General features: G+C 43.5%; 2 long non-coding RNA genes across 2 annotated transcripts; both read right to left on the bottom strand.

Annotated features, from left to right (window-relative positions):
• Positions 1-9,794: 9,794 nt before the first annotated feature.
• LOC124029031 lies at positions 9,795-11,460 on the bottom strand. Its single transcript, XR_006837706.1, has 4 exons — positions 11,430-11,460; positions 11,190-11,280; positions 11,007-11,102; positions 9,795-10,161 (listed from the first exon to the last, which is right to left on the bottom strand). It is a non-coding gene; the product is annotated as an uncharacterized LOC124029031 (long non-coding RNA).
• Positions 11,461-18,281: 6,821 nt separating this feature from the next.
• On the bottom strand, positions 18,282-19,150 carry LOC124029032. Its single transcript, XR_006837707.1, has 4 exons — positions 19,014-19,150; positions 18,726-18,816; positions 18,567-18,632; positions 18,282-18,485 (listed from the first exon to the last, which is right to left on the bottom strand). It is a non-coding gene; the product is annotated as an uncharacterized LOC124029032 (long non-coding RNA).
• Positions 19,151-21,273: the final 2,123 nt, after the last annotated feature.

Below are 21,273 nucleotides of genomic sequence, written 5' to 3'. Positions count from 1 at the left end.
AGAGTACGACCCTGCCTCACACAGGAAGCGGCGCAGGTCCTAATCCAGGCACTTGTCATCTCCCGTCTGGATTACTGCAACTCGCTGTTGGCTGGGCTCCCTGCCTGTGCCATTAAACCCCTTCAACTCATCCAGAACGCCGCAGCCCGTCTGGTGTTCAACCTTCCCAAGTTCTCTCACGTCACCCCGCTCCTCCGTTCTCTCCACTGGCTTCCAGTTGAAGCTCGCATCCGCTACAAGACCATGGTGCTTGCCTACGGAGCTGTGAGGGGAACGGCACCTCAGTACCTCCAGGCTCTGATCAGGCCCTACACCCAAACAAGGGCACTGCGTTCATCCACCTCTGGCCTGCTCGCCTCCCTACCACTGAGGAAGTACAGCTCCCGCTCAGCCCAGTCAAAACTGTTCGCTGCCCTGGCCCCCAATGGTGGAACAAACTCCCTCACGACGCCAGGACAGCGGAGTCAATCACCACCTTCCGGAGACACCTGAAACCCCACCTCTTTAAGGAATACCTAGGATAGGTTAAGTAATCCCTCTCACCCCACCCCCCCTAAGTTTTAGATGCACTATTGTAAGTGACTGTCCCACTGGATGTCATAAGGTGATTGCACCAATTTGTAAGTCGCTCTGGATAAGAGCGTCTGCTAAATGACTTAAATGTAAATGTAAATGTAATGAGAGTTGTATTGCATTGAAGCTCGTCTGGAGGTTAGTTAACACAGTGTCCAAAGAAAGGCCAGAAGTATACAGAAAAGGTGTTGTCTGCGTAGAGGTGGATCAGAGAATCACCAGCAGCAAGAGCGACATTATTGGTGTATACAGAGAAAAGAGTCGACCCTAGATTTTAACCTGTGGAACCCTCAAAGAGACTGCCAGAGGTCCGGACAACAGGCCCTCTGATTTGACACACTGAGCTCTGTCTGAGAAGTTGTTGGTGAACCGGGTGAGGCAGTCATTTGAGAAACGAAGGCTGCCGATAAGAATGTGGTGATCGGCAGAGTCGAAAGCCTTGGCCAGGTCGGTACTGTCTTTTATCGATGGCGCTTATGATATTGTTTAGGACCTTGAGCGTGGCTGAGGTGCACCCATGACCAGCTCGGAAACCAGGTACGGTGGGATTCGAAATGGTCGGTGATCCGTTTGTTAACTTGGCTTTCGAAGACCTTAGAAAGGAAGGGTAGGATAGATATAGGTTTGTAACAATTAGGGCTTAGAGTGTCTTCCCCTTTGAAGAGGGGGATGACTGTGGCAGCAGTCCAGTCTTTGGAGATCTCAGATGATACGAAAGAGAGGTTGAACAGGATAGTAATAGGGGTTGCAACAATTGCGGCGGATAATTATAGAAAGAGAGGGGTCCAGATTGTCTAGCCCAGCTGATTTGTAGGGGTCCAGATTTTGCCATTCTTTCAGAACATTAGCTATCTGGATTTGGGTGAAGGAGAAATGGGGGAGGCTTCGGCAACGGTGAGAGACTTGTTTCTGGAAAGGTGGATTTTTAAAAGTAGAAGCTCTAATTGTTTGGGCACAGACCTGGATAGTATGACAGAACTCTGCAGGCTATCTCTGTAGTAGATTGCAACTCGGCCCCCTTTGACGGTTCTATGTTGTCAGAAAATGTTATAGTTAGGGATGGAAATTTCAGGATTTTTGGTGGCCTTCCTAAGCCAGGATTCAGACACGGTTAGGACATCTGGTTTGGCAGAGTGTGCTAAAGCAGTGAATTAAACAAACTTAGGGAGGAGGCTTCTGATGTTAACATGCATAAAACCAAGGCTTTTATGGTTACAGAAGTCAACAAATGAGAGCGTCTGGGGAATGGAAGCGGAGCTCCCTGCTGCAGGGTCTGGATTAACCTCTACATCACCAGAGGAACAGTAGGATAATGGTACGGCTAAAGGCTATAAGAACTGGTCGTCCAGTGTGTTCGGAACAGAGAGTAAAAGGAACAGGTTTCTGTGCGCAGAAGAATAGATTCAAGGCATAATGTACAGATGGTAGGATGTGAAAACGTTGGAGTTTAACCTAGGCACTGAGTGTCGATGAGAGAGGTTTTGTCTCTAGAGACACCATTTTAACCAGGTGAGGTCACCGCATGTGTAGGAGGTGGATCAAAAGGGCTAGCTAAGGCATATTGAGCAGAGCTGGAGGCTCTACAGTGAAATAAGAAAATAATTACTAACCAAAACAGCAATGGACAAGGCATATTGAAATTAGGGAGAGGCATGCATAGCCGAGTGATCATAGGGTCCAGTGAGTAGATGCCGATTCAGACAGCTAGCAGGCCAGGGCTAGCAGGCGGGCCTGGCTAGCTAGCTGCGATGATCCAGGTGAAAAGGTTCAGAGCTTGATGTAGGAATCCGGAGATGTTGTAGAGAGGAAGCAGTCCGATATGCTCTGGGTTGAATAGCGCTGTTCAGACTGGCAGGAGTTTTCCGGGCTGAGGTTAGCTGATGACCGCTAGCAGTGGCTAACCGACTACTAGCTAGTAACTAGTTAGCTGGCTAGCTTCTATTTGGGGATCCGGTTCTAAAGTATAGAAAATAGCAGATCAATACCACATTGGGTGAGGTGAGTTGCAGGAGAGTATGCAGAAATTGAGGTTACAAATAAAAATAAATATATACTAAATATATACAGAGACAAAAAGATATATACACAGGACACGACAAGACAATGACTGCTACCCCTCTTGGAAAAAAATATAACTAGGAATAATGTGACAAATAATCAACAGTAGCAGCAACATATGTAATGAGTGAAAAATTTTAGTGCAAAAAGGTTCAATGCAGATAGTTCAGTTAGCTATTTGGTTAACTTTTTAACTAGCTATTTTGTATTCTTATGACTTGGGGGTAGAAGCTGTTCAGGGTCCTGTTGGTTCAAGACTTGGTGCATTGTCACTGCTTGTCATATGGTAGCAGAGACAACAGTCTGTAGAAATGTAACCACTCTCAAAATCATAGACAGAGCTATGGATGCGAGGACTGACCATGCATTATATTAAAATTATAGTTGTAAGCAATATTTTGAGGCTATATAGTTGTTTGTTTACATGTACTTCTTTTCAAAACATTGGGTTAAATCAAGCTTGTATTTTGGGTTATTATGGGTTACAAAAGTGGCATGAAGCAAGAATCAATGCTACATATCATTAATTAATGAGTCAAAAATGTATATAGCAACTGCTGATTGTCCCTTTAACCTATTTCCACCCAGGAAATAGTGTCTGTAGATGCTGTCACAAAGTACAAATTCAACACAGTTGTCATTGACTTGTTGGATATTGATTTCCCAGTGAGCAAACTTTTTCTGTACTTACAGCATTCTAATAAATTATTTTTCTATCAGGTTTTTGTTTGGTAGATCTCATTTTGTTATTGAAAATGTTGTCCGATTTTTGATTTGGGAAAACCAGAACAAACAAACAAGGAGAGAAGCTGAAAAGTCCAAAAACCATCCCAAATTAAAAGTTAATGGGATTCTAACTCAAGACTGTAATTTTATATCCACCATTATTAAAAATGTCCTTGTAGACTCTGTCAGTGAACTGTCTCAAGGATTTTCAAACAAGACCTCAACTCTCACTCCTATGCAAAATAACAAATCAATATTCAGAATATCCGAAGTTTCAGCATCAGCAGTGGACAGTGTTATCAGCTGCTTCACGAACTCTAGAACAAAATATTTACAGTGCCTTCAGAAATGATTCACACCCCTCGAATTTTTCCAAATGTTATTGTGTTACAGCCAGACATTAAAATGGATTCCATTGAGATTAGTCACTGGCCTACACACAATTCCCCATAATGTCCAAGTGGAAATGTGTTTTTATTTTATTTTTAATTTCCACAAATTAATTTGAAAATGAACAACTGAAATGTCTTGAGTCAATAAGTATTCAACACCTTTGTTATGACGAGCCTAAATCAGTTCAGGAGTGAAAATGTCCTTATTAATGTCATGTTTGTCATTTATTATCATGTCTTGTCCCTGTGCTCCCCATTCTATTCGTTTCCCTCTGCTGGTCTTATTAGGTTCTTTCCCTCTTTCTATCCCTCTCTCTCCCCCTCCCTCTCTCACTCTCTCGCTCTCTCTTCTCTCTATCGTTCCGTTCCTGCTCCCAGCTGTTCCTATTCCCCTAATCAATCATTTAGTCTTCCCACACCTGTTCCCGATCCTTTCCCCTGATTAGAGTCCCTATTTCTTCCTTTGTGTTCCGTTCCTGTCCCGTCGGTTCCTTGTTTAGTATTCACCGTGCTGTGATTGTGTATCGCCCTGTCCTGTCGTGTTTTTGCCTTCATCAGATGCTGCGTGTGAGCAGGTGTCTCTGTCAGCTACGGCCTGCGCCTACCCGAAGCGACCTGCAGTCTGTGGCCGCTTCTCCTGTTATTCCCCTCTACAGACTAGAGGATTTCTGTTATTCCCTGTTTGGACATTTCCTGTTAAGGATTCAGGATTTGTCGTTTTCTGGTTGGACTTGAATAAACTCTGTTTCTGTTAAGTCGCTTTTGGGTCCTCTTTCACCTGCATGACAGAAGGAACCGACCAAGGAATGGACCCAGCGACTTCAGACGCTCGTTACACTGCCGTCAAGATCCAAGGAGCCATGCTCGGCAGACACGAGCAGGAATTGTCTGCTGCTCGCCATGCCGTGGAGAACCTGGCCGCTCAGGTTTCCGACCTCTCTGGACAGTTCCAGAGTCTACGTCTCGTGCCACCTGTTACTTCCTGGCCTGCCGAGCCTCCAGAACCTAGGGTTAATAACCCACCTTGCTACTCCGGGCAGCCCACTGAGTGCCGCTCCTTTCTCACGCAGTGTGAGATTGTGTTCTCTCTCCAACCCAACACATACTCTAGAGAGAGAGCTCGGGTTGCTTACGTCATTTCACTCCTTACTGGCCGGGCTCGAGAATGGGGCACAGCTATCTGGGAGGCAAGGGCTGATTGCTCTAACAAGTTCCAGAACTTTAAAGAGGAGATGATTCGGGTTTTTGACCGTTCAGTTTTTGGTAGGGAGGCTTCTAGGGCCCTGGCTTCCTTATGCCAAGGTGAACGGTCCATAACGGATTATTCTATTGAGTTTCGCACTCTTGCTGCCTCTAGTGAGTGGAACGAGCCGGCGCTGCTCGCTCGTTTTCTGGAGGGACTCCACGCAGTGGTTAAGGATGAGATTCTCTCCCGGGAGGTTCCTTCAGATGTGGACTCTTTGATTGCTCTCGCCATCCGCATAGAACGACGGGTAGATCTTCGTCACCGGGCTCGTGGAAGAGAGCTCGCATCAACGGTGTTTCCCTGCTCCGCATCGCAACCATCTCCCTCCTCTGGCTTTGAGACTGAGCCCATGCAGCTGGGAGGGATTCGCATCTCGACTAAGGAGAGGGAACGGAGGATCACCAACCGCCTGTGCCTCTATTGCGGAGTTGCTGGACATTTTGTTAATTCATGTCCAGTAAGAGGCCAGAGCCCATCAGTAAGCGGAGGGCTACTGGTGAGCGCTACTACTCTGGTCTCTTCATCTAGATCTTGTACTACTATGTCGGTCCATCTACGCTGGACCGGTTCGGGTGCTACATGCAGTGCCTTGATTGACTCTGGGGCTGAGGGTTGTTTCATGGACGAAGCATGGGTTCGGAAACATAACATTCCTTTCAGACCGTTAGACAAGCCTACGCCCATGTTTGCCTTAGATGGTAGTCATCTTCCCAGTATCAAATTTGAGACACTACCTTTAACTCTCACAGTATCTGGTAACCACAGTGAGACTATTTCTTTTTTGATTTTCCGTTCACCGTTTACTCCTGTTGTTTTGGGTCATCCCTGGCTAGTATGTCATAATCCTTCTATTAATTGGTCTAGTAATTCTATCCTATCCTGGAACGTTTCTTGTCATGTGAAGTGTTTAATGTCTGCCATCCCTCCCGTTTCTTCTGTCCCTACTTCTCAGGAGGAACCTGGCGATTTGACAGGAGTGCCGGAGGAATATCATGATCTGCGCACGGTCTTCAGTCGGTCCCGAGCCAACTCCCTTCCTCCTCACCGGTCGTATGATTGTAGTATTGATCTCCTTCCGGGGACCACTCCTCCTCGGGGTAGACTATACTCTCTGTCGGCTCCCGAACGTAAGGCTCTCGAGGATTATTTGTCTGTGTCTCTTGACGCCGGTACCATAGTGCCTTCTTCTTCTCCGGCCGGGGCGGGGTTCTTTTTGTTAAGAAGAAGGACGGTACTCTGCGCCCCTGCGTGGATTATCGAGGGCTGAATGACATAACGGTTAAGAATCGTTATCCGCTTCCCCTTATGTCATCAGCCTTCGAGATTCTGCAGGGAGCCAGGTGCTTTACTAAGTTGGACCTTCGTAACGCTTACCATCTCGTGCGCATCAGAGAGGGGGACGAGTGGAAAACGGCGTTTAACACTCCGTTAGGGCATTTTGAGTACCGGGTTCTGCCGTTCGGTCTCGCCAATGCGCCAGCTGTTTTTCAGGCATTAGTTAATGATGTTCTGAGAGACATGCTGAACATCTTTGTTTTTGTCTATCTTGACGATATCCTGATTTTTTCTCCGTCACTCGAGATTCATGTTCAGCACGTTCGACGTGTTCTACAGCGCCTTTTAGAGAATTGTCTCTACGTAAAGGCTGAGAAGTGCTCTTTTCATGTCTCCTCCGTTACTTTTCTCGGTTCCGTTATTTCCGCTGAAGGCATTCAGATGGATTCCGCTAAGGTCCAAGCTGTCAGTGATTGGCCCGTTCCAAGGTCACGTGTCGAGTTGCAGCGCTTTTTAGGTTTCGCTAATTTCTATCGGCGTTTCATTCGTAATTTCGGTCAAGTTGCTGCCCCTCTCACAGCTCTTACTTCTGTCAAGACGTGTTTTAAGTGGTCCGGTTCCGCCCAGGGAGCTTTTGATCTTCTAAAAGAACGTTTTACGTCCGCTCCTATCCTCGTTACTCCTGACGTCACTAGACAATTCATTGTCGAGGTTGACGCTTCAGAGGTAGGCGTGGGAGCCATTCTATCCCAGCGCTTCCAGTCTGACGATAAGGTTCATCCTTGCGCTTATTTTTCTCATCGCCTGTCGCCATCTGAGCGCAACTATGATGTGGGTAACCGTGAACTGCTCGCCATCCGCTTAGCCCTAGGCGAATGGCGACAGTGGTTGGAGGGGGCGACCGTTCCTTTTGTCGTTTGGACAGACCATAAGAACCTTGAGTACATCCGTTCTGCCAAACGACTTAATGCCCGTCAAGCTCGTTGGGCGTTGTTTTTCGCTCGTTTCGAGTTTGTGATTTCTTACCGTCCGGGTAGCAAGAACACCAAGCCTGATGCCTTATCCCGTCTGTTTAGTTCTTCTGTGGCTTCTACTGATCCCGAGGGGATTCTTCCTTATGGGCGTGTTGTCGGGTTAACAGTCTGGGGAATTGAAAGACAGGTTAAGCAAGCACTCACGCACACTGCGTCGCCGCGCGCTTGTCCTAGTAACCTCCTTTTCGTTCCTGTTTCCACTCGTCTGGCTGTTCTTCAGTGGGCTCACTCTGCCAAGTTAGCTGGTCATCCCGGTGTTCGAGGCACTCTTGCGTCTATTCGCCAGCGCTTTTGGTGGCCGACTCAGGAGCGTGACACGCGCCGTTTCGTGGCTGCTTGTTCGGACTGCGCGCAGACTAAGTCGGGTAACTCTCCTCCTGCCGGTCGTCTCAGACCGCTCCCATTCCTTCTCGACCATGGTCTCACATCGCCTTAGACTTCATTACCGGTCTGCCTTTGTCTGCGGGGAAGACTGTGAGAGCCGCCAATAAACGCAGGATTAAGAGTCCAAGGTATTGTTGCGGCCAGAGAGTGTGGCTTTCCACTCGCAACCTTCCTCTTACGACAGCTTCTCGTAAGTTGACTCCGCGGTTCATTGGTCCGTTCCGTGTCTCCCAGGTCGTCAATCCTGTCGCTGTGCGACTGCTTCTTCCGCGACATCTTCGTCGCGTCCATCCTGTCTTCCATGTCTCCTGTGTTAAGCCCTTTCTTCGCACCCCCGTTCGTCTTCCCTCCCCCCTCCCGTCCTTGTCGAGAGCGCACCTATTTACAAGGTACATAAGATCATGGACATGCGTTCTCGGGGACGGGGTCACCAATACTTAGTGGATTGGGAGGGTTACGGTCCTGAGGAGAGGAGTTGGGTTCCGTCTCGGGACGTGCTGGACCGTTCACTCATCGATGATTTCCTCCGTTGCCGCCAGGATTCCTCCTCGAGTGCGCCAGGAGGCGCTCGGTGAGTGGGGGGGTACTGTCATGTTTGTCATTTATTATCATGTCTTGTCCCTGTGCTCCCCATTCTATTCGTTTCCCTCTGCTGGTCTTATTAGGTTCTTTCCCTCTTTCTATCCCTCTCTCTCCCCCTCCCTCTCTCACTCTCTCGCTCTCTCTTCTCTCTATCGTTCCGTTCCTGCTCCCAGCTGTTCCTATTCCCCTAATCAATCATTTAGTCTTCCCACACCTGTTCCCGATCCTTTCCCCTGATTAGAGTCCCTATTTCTTCCTTTGTGTTCCGTTCCTGTCCCGTCGGTTCCTTGTTTAGTATTCACCGTGCTGTGATTGTGTATCGCCCTGTCCTGTCGTGTTTTTGCCTTCATCAGATGCTGCGTGTGAGCAGGTGTCTCTGTCAGCTACGGCCTGCGCCTACCCGAAGCGACCTGCAGTCTGTGGCCGCTTCTCCTGTTATTCCCCTCTACAGACTAGAGGATTTCTGTTATTCCCTGTTTGGACATTTCCTGTTAAGGATTCAGGATTTGTCGTTTTCTGGTTGGACTTGAATAAACTCTGTTTCTGTTAAGTCGCTTTTGGGTCCTCTTTCACCTGCATGACAATTAAGTCACATAATAAGTTGCATGGACTCACTCTGTGTGTAATAATAGATTCTTACATGACTACCTCATCTCTGTACCCCACACATACAATTATCTGTAAGGTCTCTCAGTCGAACAGTGAATTTCAAACATAAATTCAACCACAGAGACCAGGGAGGTTTTCCAATGCCTCACAAAGAAGGGCACATATTGGTACATGGATAGAAAAAAAGCATGGGGAAGTTATTAATTAACTAAATAACATCAAACACCAGGCCAAATCTACACTGGAGTTGCCTACCAAGAAGACAGTGAATATTCCTGAGTGGCCGAGATACAGTTTTGACTTAAATCTGCTTGAAAATCTATAGTGAGACTTAAAAATGGTTGTCTAGCAATGATCAACAACCAATTTGACAGAGCTTGAAGAATCCAGAAAAGAATATAATTGGCAAATATTGTACAATCCAGGTGTGCAAGTTCTTAGAGACCTATCCAGAAAGACTCTGAAATCACTGCCAACTGTGATTCCAACATTTGTTGTGAATACTTATGTAAATGAGATATTTCTGTATTTCATTTTCAATAAATTAGCAAAAATACCTATAAACATGTTTTCACTTTGTCATTGTGGGGGTAATGTGTGTAGATAAGTGACACATGTTTTTTTCCCCATTTTGAATTCAGGATGTAGTTTATTAGAATATCCAGGATATGTTACTGCTGTTATCAAGCTCACTCTCAAGACGGTAAGTCTAGTGTGTGTGTGTGGATATGAGTACTACTATTACTGCTCAATCTGATGTAATTTGCTCTGCATGCACTGCATCTGTATTATGGTCAAGTTCACATTGTTCACACTGAATAGAAACACGAAATAAAACAATATTATGAAACATGTATGATGTAATTGAAACACTGCTAAACATGTAAGATTAATAAAAAAACGACTAAACATGTCTTATGCTTGATAGTTTATTGGAGGATCACAATATGACAAGTCAACCATACAACCATACAATTATTTATCCACTATGTTGACCAATCAACTATCATGTGTCAGGACATGTTTATGGATAAAACATATAGTCTTCAGAATGTTGATGAGTTCTTCTCAGAACCAAAGTACCAATTAACTGTATTACTGTTATTTTTTTTGACAATCATTGATGGATGGATGTTGGAATGATTCACTGAGGTAATGTTAGTGATGACTTCAGAGGTGATAGCTGATTCCATATGGAGACTGAAAAGGATCCTTGGCATCCCCATGCTGGTCGCTTCTCACCCAATAAGGTCCTTGGCTACGTTCCAAAGCGCTCCCCAAACTGTTGAATACAGTTTTAAATCATCATTATGGAACATACCTTTTTTTTTAAAGCTAAACATTTGAAAATGACTCCAACATTTTCAAAACATATCACAATTATAAGTGACTACCTTTTAAACTTACTGTTGTAAGACCAGTATTTGACTACCATTTAAAAAATATTTTCCCTCTACGGAACATGATGCTAATTAACAGTAGAGATCGAGTTAGCCATGTTACTCCCTCCACATTTCCTACCACCCTCTGCTAACCTCCCGTTGACAATTTACTGTTGCTAAGACAGACAGACAGACAGACAGACAGACAGACAGACAGACAGACAGACAGACAGACAGACAGACAGACAGACAGACAGACAGACAGACAGACAGACAGACAGACAGACAGACAGACAGACAGACAGACAGACAGACAGACAGACAGACAGACAGACAGACAGACAGACAGACACTGCCCCTGAACAGGCAGTTAACCCACTGTTCCCAGGCCGTCATTGTGTATCGCCGGCTATGCTAATCATTTTGTTTACGTTCCCTTCAGGTATTTCGGGGTGTTGCATGCTATCAGATAATAGCTTCTCATGCTTTCGCCGAAAAGCATTTTAAAAATCTGACTTGTTGGCTGGATTCACAACGAGTGTAGCTTTAATTCAGTACCCTGCATGTGTGCTTTAATGAACGTTTGAGTTTTAACGAGTGGTATTAGCATTTAGCTTAGCGCATTTGCATTTCCAGATGGCTAGATGGCACGCCTGCGTGTCGGGTGGTCTTAAGAGGTTAACTGACTTGCCTGGTTAAATAAAGGTAAAATATATATTTTTAAATAAATAGATAGATGGCTCACATGGTGCTTCATCTTCTGAGGGGATGGTCTTCAGAGTTGCCAACTTTGCCAAAAAGGCAGCCTTTTCATTTTTTACATCATCCTCCTGCAGGAGAGCTGAGGAAGAAATATTTTTAATTTGACTAGATTTTATCAGATTAAACACGAGCAGTAAAGTAGTACACATTTACAAACAAGACATACCTTCCTCAGAGTTATCTTCATTGAGGGAGCTTGCTAACAGGACACCCACTAGAGCGAACAGCAGTAACATACTCTGGATCTTCATCCTTTACTAAAGCACATAGAGCACAACTTGTTAACACACACACACACGTCCACCTACACCTCTCCATCCATTCCTACCTGTCCACTTGTATACACCTGCCCACTTCTATATACATACACCTTTGCAAAGAAGATTCTCAGTGAAAACAAAAATACCTCTTTCAGTTGGATGATGCTGTCTGATTGATGGCTGTTTATCTGGACGATGTCTTCTGGATGTCAGTAGTAGTGTGGTGTCTCTCTGCCCTCTGTAGCCCTGTTTTATACTCTTTCTGCTACTGTACCTGCCCCACCCATCCACACCTCTCACAGCCGATTAACAAGCAAAATGACATTACTCCCATGGCGATAACCGCAATCATGCACAGCCTGAAGTTTATGACCTCTCTCCAGGCAAAACCTCTGTCAATATTGTGGTTTCCTAGTTATTTCAACTGAATTTGTGACCTGGAGCTTGAATAGACTTGAATTTATAAATGGTGGTAAGCACTTTATTTTAAGGCTGTATCCATAATCCATTCATAACACATTTTTGAATCCAATCATTGCACCTTTTATTTATTTTATTGAAACTTTATTTAACCAGGTTAGTCTCGTTAAAAAAATATATATATCTCATATTCAAGAGAGACCTGGAACAAGACAGCAGCGTCAAATCATATTGTATTTGTTACATAGGCCGAAAACAACAGGTGTAGGTAGACCTTACAGTGAAATGCTTACTTACGAGCCCTTAACACTTATTTTTCTTAAAACGACATTGTTGGTTAAGAAAGTATTTACAATAAAGAAATGGATGTAAAAAAATTACAAAAAACAAAAAGATGAAAAATAGATAACGAACAAATAATTAAGCAGTATCAATAAAAAAACAGCTAGGGTGGCTGGAATCTTTGGAAATCCTTCGAGCCTTCCTCTGACACCGCCTGGTATAGATGTCCTGGATGGCAGGAAGCTTGGCCCCAGTGATGCACTGGGCTGTATGCACAACCCCCTGTACCAACTTGAGGTCGGAGGCCTAGCAGTTGCCATACCAGGCGGTGATGCAACCAATCGCAGTTGCCATACCAGGCAGTGATGCAACCAATCAGGATGTTCTCGATGGTGCAGCTGTTTAACTTTTTGAGGATCTAAGGACCCATGCAAAATCTTTTAATTCTCCTGAAGGGGAATAGGCATTGTTTTGCCCTCTTCACGACTGTCTTGTTGTGTTTGGACCATAGTTTGTTGGTGATGTGGACACCAAGGAACTTGAAGCTCTCAACCTGCTCCACTACAGCCCTGTCGATGAGAATGTGGGCGTGCTCGGCCCTCCTTTTCCTGTAGTCCACAATCTTCTCCTTTGTCTTGATCACGTTGAGGTAGATGTTGTTATCCTGGCCCCATACTGCCAGGTTATGACCTCCTCCCATAGGCTGTCTCATCGTTGTCGGTGATCAGGCCTACCAATGTTGTGTCATCGGCAAATTTAATGATGGTGTTGGAGTCGTGCTTGGCCATGAATCAAATCAAATCAAATTTATTTATATAGCCCTTTGTACATCAGCTGATATTTCAAAGTGCTGTACAGAAACCCAGCCTAAAACCCCAAACAGCAAGCAATGCAGGTGTAGAAGCACGGTGGCTAGGAAAAACTCCCTAGAAAGTCCAAAACCTAGGAAGAAACCTAGAGAGGAACCAGGCTATATGGGGTGGCCAGTACTCTTCTGGCTGTGCCCGGTGGAGATTATAACAGAACATGGCCAAGATGTTCAAATGTTCATAAATGACCAGCATGTTCGAATAATAAGAAGGCAGAACAGTTGAAACTGGAGCAGCAGCACGGCCAGGTGGACTGGGGACAGCAAGGAGTCATCATGTCAGGTCGTCCTGGGGCATGGTCCTAGGGCTCAGGTCCTCCGAGAGAGAGAAAGAAAAAGAGAAGGAGAGAATTAGAGAACGCACACTTAGATTCACACAGGACACCGAATGGGACAGGAGAAGTACTCCAGATATAAGAAACTGACCCTAGCCCCCCGACACATAAACTACTGCAGCATAAATACTGGAGGCTGAGACAGGATGCAATCATGGGTGAACAGGGAGTACAGGAGAGAACTGAGCACTTACCCCTGAGGGCCCCCCGTGTTGAGGATCAACGTGGCAGATGTGTTGTTACCTACCCTTACCACCTAGGGGCGGCCCGTCAGGAAGCCTATGATCCAGTTTCATAGGGAGGTGTTTAGTCCCAGGGACCTTAACTTAGTGATGAGCTTTGAGGGCACTATGGTGTTGAACGCTGAGCTGTAATCAATGAATAGCATTCTCACGTAGGTGTTCCTTTTGTCCAGATGGGAAAGGGCAGTGTGGAGTGCAATAGAGATTGCATCATCTGAGGATCTATTGAGGCAGTATTCAAATTGGTGTGGGTCTAGGGTTTCTGGGATAATGGTGTTGATGTGAGCCATGACCAGCCTTTCAAATGACACTTCATGGCTACAAATGTGAGTGCTACGGGTCGGTAGTCATTTTGTCAGGTTACCTTGGTGTTCTTGGGCACAGTTATGGCTGTCTGCTTGAAACATGTTGGTATTACAGACTCGGTCATGGACAGGTTGAAAATGTCAGTGAAGACACTTGCCAGCTGGTCAGCACACGCTCGGAGTACACGTCCTGGTAATCCACCTGTTTCAAGGTCTTACTCACATCCGCTATGAGAGAGCGTAATCACAGTCGTCCGGAACATGCTCTCATGCATGCTTCAGTGTTGCTTGCCTCGAAGCGAGCATAGAAGTAATTTAGCTCGTCTGGTAGACTCAACCCATCAGTTTCAGACAAACAGCCCCATGACATGAACCAGACGAAGATATATCTATATAAAAAGCTGCACGTCAGTAATGTACATGTACACAACACAGGTCAGAAAAAAACTGAATGCAATACGTCAAAAGACAGGCTCACTATGGTATCAAAATGCTTCAGGTAAAACAACATCCTTACCTAAGTAAGGCAACGCCGACGAGTGACATCGATAAAAACTAGAAACAACTAAATGTCTCAACAACTTGTTAATCTATTTGTGCTTTGAACTTCTCTAGGGACACCAGACCCTGGAGTTTTAGGTTGGCTTGGAGGGAATTCCAATACAAGGGGACTGATTAGTGAAAATACTTCCAAGCTCTGTACATTTGTTCAGGACTGTTAGCTTAAACAAGATTGGTATCTGAGCTTGTAAGTGTTTTAATTTTGGGCTAATAGAAAACAGATAAAATTAAAGTTTTTCTAAAATGGCTTTCTATATAAGAATGTACCAGTGTTATAGCCTGTGTGTTGCTAGCTATGTCCACCCGACAGCAATGTAGACATCACATGATACAGTCAAGAGCCTTCAGTGTATTTATTGAGGCTTGACCTTAAATAGTATTACTATAGTCCAACACAGATGGAAAAGTACAATGAATCATCTATTTTATGGTGGCAAAGGAAAAACATAATTCTTAATTGCCCAATACGCAGCTTGCTTTTACCAACAAGGTTCTCTACATGGGGTGTGAAGGTCAACTTCTCATCCACCTGATCTCCCAAATAATGTAATGTTATTTCTTGTTCTATGGAATGTCCAACCCGAGGTAGTAATGACTTGGTTTCAGAGTGTTTAGCTTTGGAAAATACTAGGCATTTGTTTTAGAGGAATTATGAACAAGCTTCAGATCGGACGGATTGTGTTGAATGATGTGTTGAATGATGTTACAAGTTGTGAGCTTTTTCAAAAGCCAAACTGCTGCTACTCGAGTAGAGAATAGTGTAATCCACATAAAAATGTACATTAGCCTTCTCCATATGTCTTCCAATGCTGTTGATATATTGATATATTTATAAGCTGGAAGTATAAGTATTAAGTGTCATCGTCCATTAGTTCACTCCAAATTCAGGGAGGAGTGGTAGGGTAGGGAAAAAAATAAAGGAACATATATTAAAAAAATATATATATATATATATATATATATATATATATATATATATATATATATATATGTATATATTTCTTTATTTTAAAAAATCTATGCGGGATTTGAAATGATGCATTGAAATTACATTGATAAAAGCCACAATCTATATGCAATAATGAAGCTGATCCATCCCTTAAAAAAAGAAAGGAAAACAGCCTGATCACTTTAATCGTTGTATTCCTTCTTGCAACTATCTATGCGTTCACATTTTGCCCTTCATTTGTGGACTTCAGTGCAGAACATATCAGCTGTCTGTGAACAAGCAAAAATAACTTTCATAGCCAACATAGATACTAGAAATACAAGTAAAAGTACAACTAAATATAGCTATCTCGCTCTCTTTCTCTAGCTTCTAACTTCATTTTTAAAGAAATTAATTTGTTCAAAACTGTTCAACCACTGTGTTTCTCTCTCTTTGACTCAACAACTCACCACATTTTATGTACTGCAGTGCTAGCTAGCTGTAGCTTATGCTTTCAGTACTAGAATGATTCTCTGATTCTTTGATTGAGTGGACAACATGTCAGTTCATGACTGCAAGAGCTCTAATAGGTTGGAGGACATCCCCTAGAAGTTGTTAGAATTACTGTGTAAGTCTATGGAAGGGGGTGAGAACCATGAGCCTCCTAGGTTTTGAATTATCAGAAAATGTTATTCATTGGACCTTTCATGTGACTGAGAGACTGCTTATCAACATGGCAATCACGTGCTCTCTCGATTGTCAGTGGAACATCTTAAGGATCAATTTTGCGAATGTCTATTTCCTCAATTACTTTTGCAGAAATAGTGTATCAGCCATTTTTGGGGGAAAGTTCAATTTTCACAGGAAACGAGAGGGAGCTTGGTTAGGAAACCTCAGGATCCCGGTTTCTGGCATTAATCCCTAGTGTGTTATGTGTGCTGCCATGTTGTCTTGTAATTCAGCAGAAAATAATTATGTTTAACTTGCCAATATCCTGTAGAACGAGGATCTGATGTATGATGCAAATTCAATACCTGGCCTAGAGCGTGTTCTGGCATGAACAATCTGGTGTAACTGTAATGTCATGCAACAGCGTGTTGTGTGACATGATATGCCAATATCAATCATTAGTTCTCAGGAAACTAAAAACCTGGTAAATGAATAAAGAAAGTGGTAAATACATATGTTAATCTAGCCAAGCAGCAAGCAAATTGAGATGAGTCTCTCGGGAAAATATTTAACTATGAATGTTATTTTGTTAAAAATTAGTAAAGTAGAGTGCAGTTAACCTCTCTTGGGTAGGGGGCAGTATTTTTATGTACGGATGAAAAGCAAGCCCAAAGAAAACTGCCTGTTACTCAGGCCCAGAAGCTAACATATGCATATAATTTGGATAGAAAACACTCTAAAGTTTCTAAAATTATTAAAAGTACGTATGTGAGTATAACAGAACTGATATGGCAGGCAAACCCCAGAGGACAAACCATACCCCCCCCCCCAAAAGAAATTCAGCCTTTCACTGTTTTGTAGGCTGAATTTCTTTTTTTTGGGGGGGGGTATGGTTTGTCCTCTGGGGTTTTCCTGCCATATCAGTTCTGTTCTACTCACAGACATACTTTTAATAATTTTGGCTGTCACTTTTATTATGAGGCGAAATCCTCCTTCCACCAGATGTCAACAGTCTTTAGAAAGAGTTTCTTGCTGTTTTTTTTAAAAATGAGCCAGAAATTGTAGTTTTTCTAGGTGGCTTCCATTTTGGCTGTCGTGTTTCCAAGCGCGTGGAAGAGAGCACGTTCTTTGGTATTTTTCTCCGGTAAAGACAATAACGATTCTCCGTCTTAAATTTTTATTATTTATTTACGTATTAGGGTACCTAAGGTTTGATTATAAACACTTGTTTGACTTGTTTGGAAAAGATTATTAGTAACGTTTGGGATTCATTTTGTATTCATTTTGATGGAGGGAAACTGGGTGGATTATTGACTGAAGCGCACCAGCTAAACTGAGTTTTTATGGATATAAAGAAGGACATGATTGAACAAAAGGACCATTTGTATTGTATCTGGGAGATTTTGGAGTGCCAACAGAAGAAGATCATCAAAGGTAAGGCATTTATTATATCACTATTTCTGACATTTTCGTGGCGCACCTGCCTGGCTGAAATATGTTTTTCATGCTTTTGTATGCGGGGTCTGTCCTCACATAATCGCATGGTGTGCTTTCACAGTAAAGCCTTTTTGAAATCTGACACAGTGGCTGGATTAACAAGAAGTTAAGCTTTATTTATTATTTATTTATTTGTTTACGTTGACTGACCAGAAATTCCGCAAATTAACTTTTCACAAGGCATACCTGTTAATACCTGTTAATTGAAATGCATTCCTCATGAAGCTGGTTGAGAGAAAGCCAAGAGTGTGAAAAGCTGTCATCAAGGCAAAAGGTGGCTTAGAAGATTCGCAAATTTAAAATATGTCTTAATTTGTTTAAGACTTTGGTTACTACATGATTACATATGTAATGGGATGGCAGGTATACTGGTTAGAGTGTTGGACTAGTGACCGATAGGTTGCACAATCGAATCCCTGAGCTGACAAGGTAAAAATCTGTCATTCTTCCCCTGAACGAGGCAGTTTACCCACTGTTCCTAGGCTGTTATTGAAAGTAAGATTGTTCTTAACTTACTTGCCTAGTTAAATAAAGGTTAAATAAATAAAAAATACACAAATGTAAAGTATGGAGGAGGAGGTGTGATGGTGCTTTGCTGGTGACACTGACAGTGATTTATTTAGAATTCAAGGCACACTTAACCAGCATGGCTACCACAGCAGTCTGCAGCGGTACGCCATCCCATCTGGTTTGTGCTTCGTGGGACTGTCATTTGTTTTGAACAGGACAATGACCCAACACAGCTCCAGGCTGGGTAAGGGCTATTTGACCAGGGAGAGTGATGGAGTGCTGCATCAGATGACCTGGCCTCCATAATCACCCGACCTCGACCCAAATTGTATGGTCATGTTAACATTGTAACACTGAATGAAAAACACTGCTAGACAAGTATGTGTGGAAGTCCTATTTTATTGGAGGATCACAATACAACATTGCCATCATGAATGGATGAATGTGGGCTTTGTAGAGTAATGTTAGTTATGTTGATTCCATATGGAGACCAGGAAAGAATCGTCCGTGACCCCATTCTGGTACCTCATCATCATCATCCATGACGATGTCCATGACGACGATGATGATGTCTGAACCATGATGCTAATCAACAGGAGACATGGAATTTTATAAACCTCTAGTAACTTCTCTTTGGCATGCATGTAGATAGCTATATGTACATACGTTGTGCTTCATCTTCTGCAATGGCATTCACAAGTCCATTCTCCACCTTCTCCATGGCACTATCCTCTTGGGTAAGATTTGTCATCATATCAAATTATTTCAGATCAAAACCAGGAGTAATAGTACACACTCACACACACATGCACACAATAGACATACCTTCCTTAGCGTTATCTTCATTAAGGGAGCTTGCTAACAGGACACCCACTAGAGCGAACAGCAGTAACATACTCTGGATCTTCATCCTTTACTGAACCACATAGAGCATGGCATTTTAAAACACACACTGATCATCATCCTCTAGAAAATGAGATAAACCGTGTTGTTAGCATGTCACATTATACAGTTGTCCACCAATCTACTCTTATTTGCAACAACCAGTCCAGCCATACACACCTGTCCACACCTATATACATCTGAGAATGTGCTCAGCGAAAGCAAACTTACCTCTGATAGTTGGAATATGCTGACTGATTGATACCTGGTTGTCTTGATGTCTTCTGGACCTCAGTAGAAGACGAGTGTCTCTCTGCCCCTTGCAGTCCTGTCTTATACTCTTTCTGCCCCACCTCTTACAGTTGAATAACAAACAGACACTACAGCCATGACAATAACCACAGTTACACACCCTGGAGTGTATTCCCTCCCTCCAGGCAAAAATAGGCTGAATCAAAATTAGGGTTTCCTTGTAACTTAACTGACTTATTCGATGTAATCATGTTGCATCAAAATGGCTAGTTGGATAGATTTGCAAAAAGTGAGTTCTCTTATTTTTTTATTTTACCCCCTTGTCTCATCGCTGCAATACAACACTCCAATGGGCCTGGGAGGCGGGGGCGAAGGTAGAGTCATGCATCCTACGAAACAAGACCCACCAAACCGTGCTTCTTAACACCCACCCGCTTAACCCAGAAACCAGCCGGCACCAATGTGTCAGAGTAAACACTGTTCACCTGACAACAGAGGTCACCCTGCAGGCGCCTGGCCCGCCACAAAGAGTCGCTAGAGTGCGATGAGTCAAGTAAAGCCCCCCTGGCCAAACCCTTCTTTAACCCAGACGACACTGGGCCAATTGTTCGCCGCCCTATGGGACACCCGATCACGGCCGGTTGTCAAACTCAGGTCTGTAGTGACACCTCTAGTACCGCAATGCAGTTCCTTTAGACCGCTGAGCCACTCGGGAGGCTGAGCTGTCTCATGTCTACCAAGCGTTTGAGCCAAATCAACAACACGATTTAACCTAAGAAAGAAGTAGCTTGCAAGTTTACTAGATAGCTACAGTAGTTAGCGTGCTAACCAAACAAGACTTGCTAGTTTAGCTAATCAAACCAATCACTCCTAGCTTGCTATTATGAAAATCGAACTCAACAATACCAATACTGTTTTCAATTCAACTTTCTTTCAAAAGCAGCTCAAACAAAACATGTAAAAATTAACTATAGCCATTGAATTCTACCGTGCAAATATTCATGGTTTTCATGTTTCCTCCCAATATTGTTTTGAACTGATGCCCAACTGAGCATTCTATTCAATGCATCGTCAAGGAACGCTGATGAATATTTAAACAGTGCATTACAGTGGCTTAGAAATGCAATGCCATTCAAAAGGATTCAAATAATCAGCAGGAAAACCCTTTTGTCATCATTTTGATGTCACCAGATTGACTTTAGAGTATAATGTTAGCTAGCTATCTAAAATTGAGGGGAGGCCATCAGATTTTAGCTAGCTATCCTTAGCATTGCTAGCAATTTTTGTAGTATCAGAACTCAGGATAAGACCCGGATACTCAGATGTTTATTGACCAAACAGGAGGCAGGCAAAATACAGGTTGAGGGCAGGCAGAGGTCCCTAATCCAGGGCAGAATCACTAACGTACAGATCGGCAGGCAGGCTTGCTTGCGGTCAGGGCACACAGAATGGTCAAAACCAGGGGAAACTAGGAAACAGAAACTTAGGAAGATGGGAAAGCGCGCTGGTAAGACCTGACAAGATGAACTGGCAACAGACAAACAGAGAACACAGATATAAATGCACAGGGTATAATGGGGAAGATGGGCAACACCTGGAGGGGGGTGGAGACAAGCACAAAGACAGGTGAAACCGATTAGGGTGTGACAGCTAGCTAATAACAACATTGCCCTCAGTTTAACGTAAATCTGACAACATGATAATGCAGGCAAAGTTGTTTCATACTTAATATTTAACTACTTTGACAACAACATCCCTGGGTCGCTCGTCTTTTCAGTTCGCTGCAGCTAGCGACTGGAACGAGCTGCAACAAACATTCAAACTGGACAGTTTTATCTCAATCAGGTAGCCTAGTAACTGAAACGTTGCAAGATCAAATCCCTGAGCTGAAAAGGTAAAAATCTGTTGTTCTGACCCTGAACAAGGCAGTTATCCCACTGTTCCTAGGCCATCATTGAAAATAAGAATTTGTTCTTAACTGACTTGCCTAGTTAAATAAAGGTTTAAAAAAATGCTAAGACTCAATCATGGACACTTAATGACTGTTGTGGCTGCTTTGCATGATGTATTGTTGTCTCTACCTTCTTGCCCTTTGTGCTGTGTTCTGTGCCCAATAATGTTTGTACCATGTTTTGTGTTGTCATGTGTTGCTTCCTTACTATGTTGATGTCTTAGGTCTCTATTTATGTAGTGTTGTCTCTATAGTTGTGATGTGTGTTTTGTCCTATATATATATATA

Source organism: Oncorhynchus gorbuscha, unplaced genomic scaffold (genome assembly GCF_021184085.1).
Source record: "Oncorhynchus gorbuscha isolate QuinsamMale2020 ecotype Even-year unplaced genomic scaffold, OgorEven_v1.0 Un_scaffold_5282, whole genome shotgun sequence".
In the NCBI taxonomy this organism is placed as follows: domain Eukaryota; kingdom Metazoa; phylum Chordata; class Actinopteri; order Salmoniformes; family Salmonidae; genus Oncorhynchus; species Oncorhynchus gorbuscha.
The sequence above is the reverse complement of the archived record's forward strand: the minus strand, read 5'-3'. Positions and strand labels throughout refer to the sequence as shown.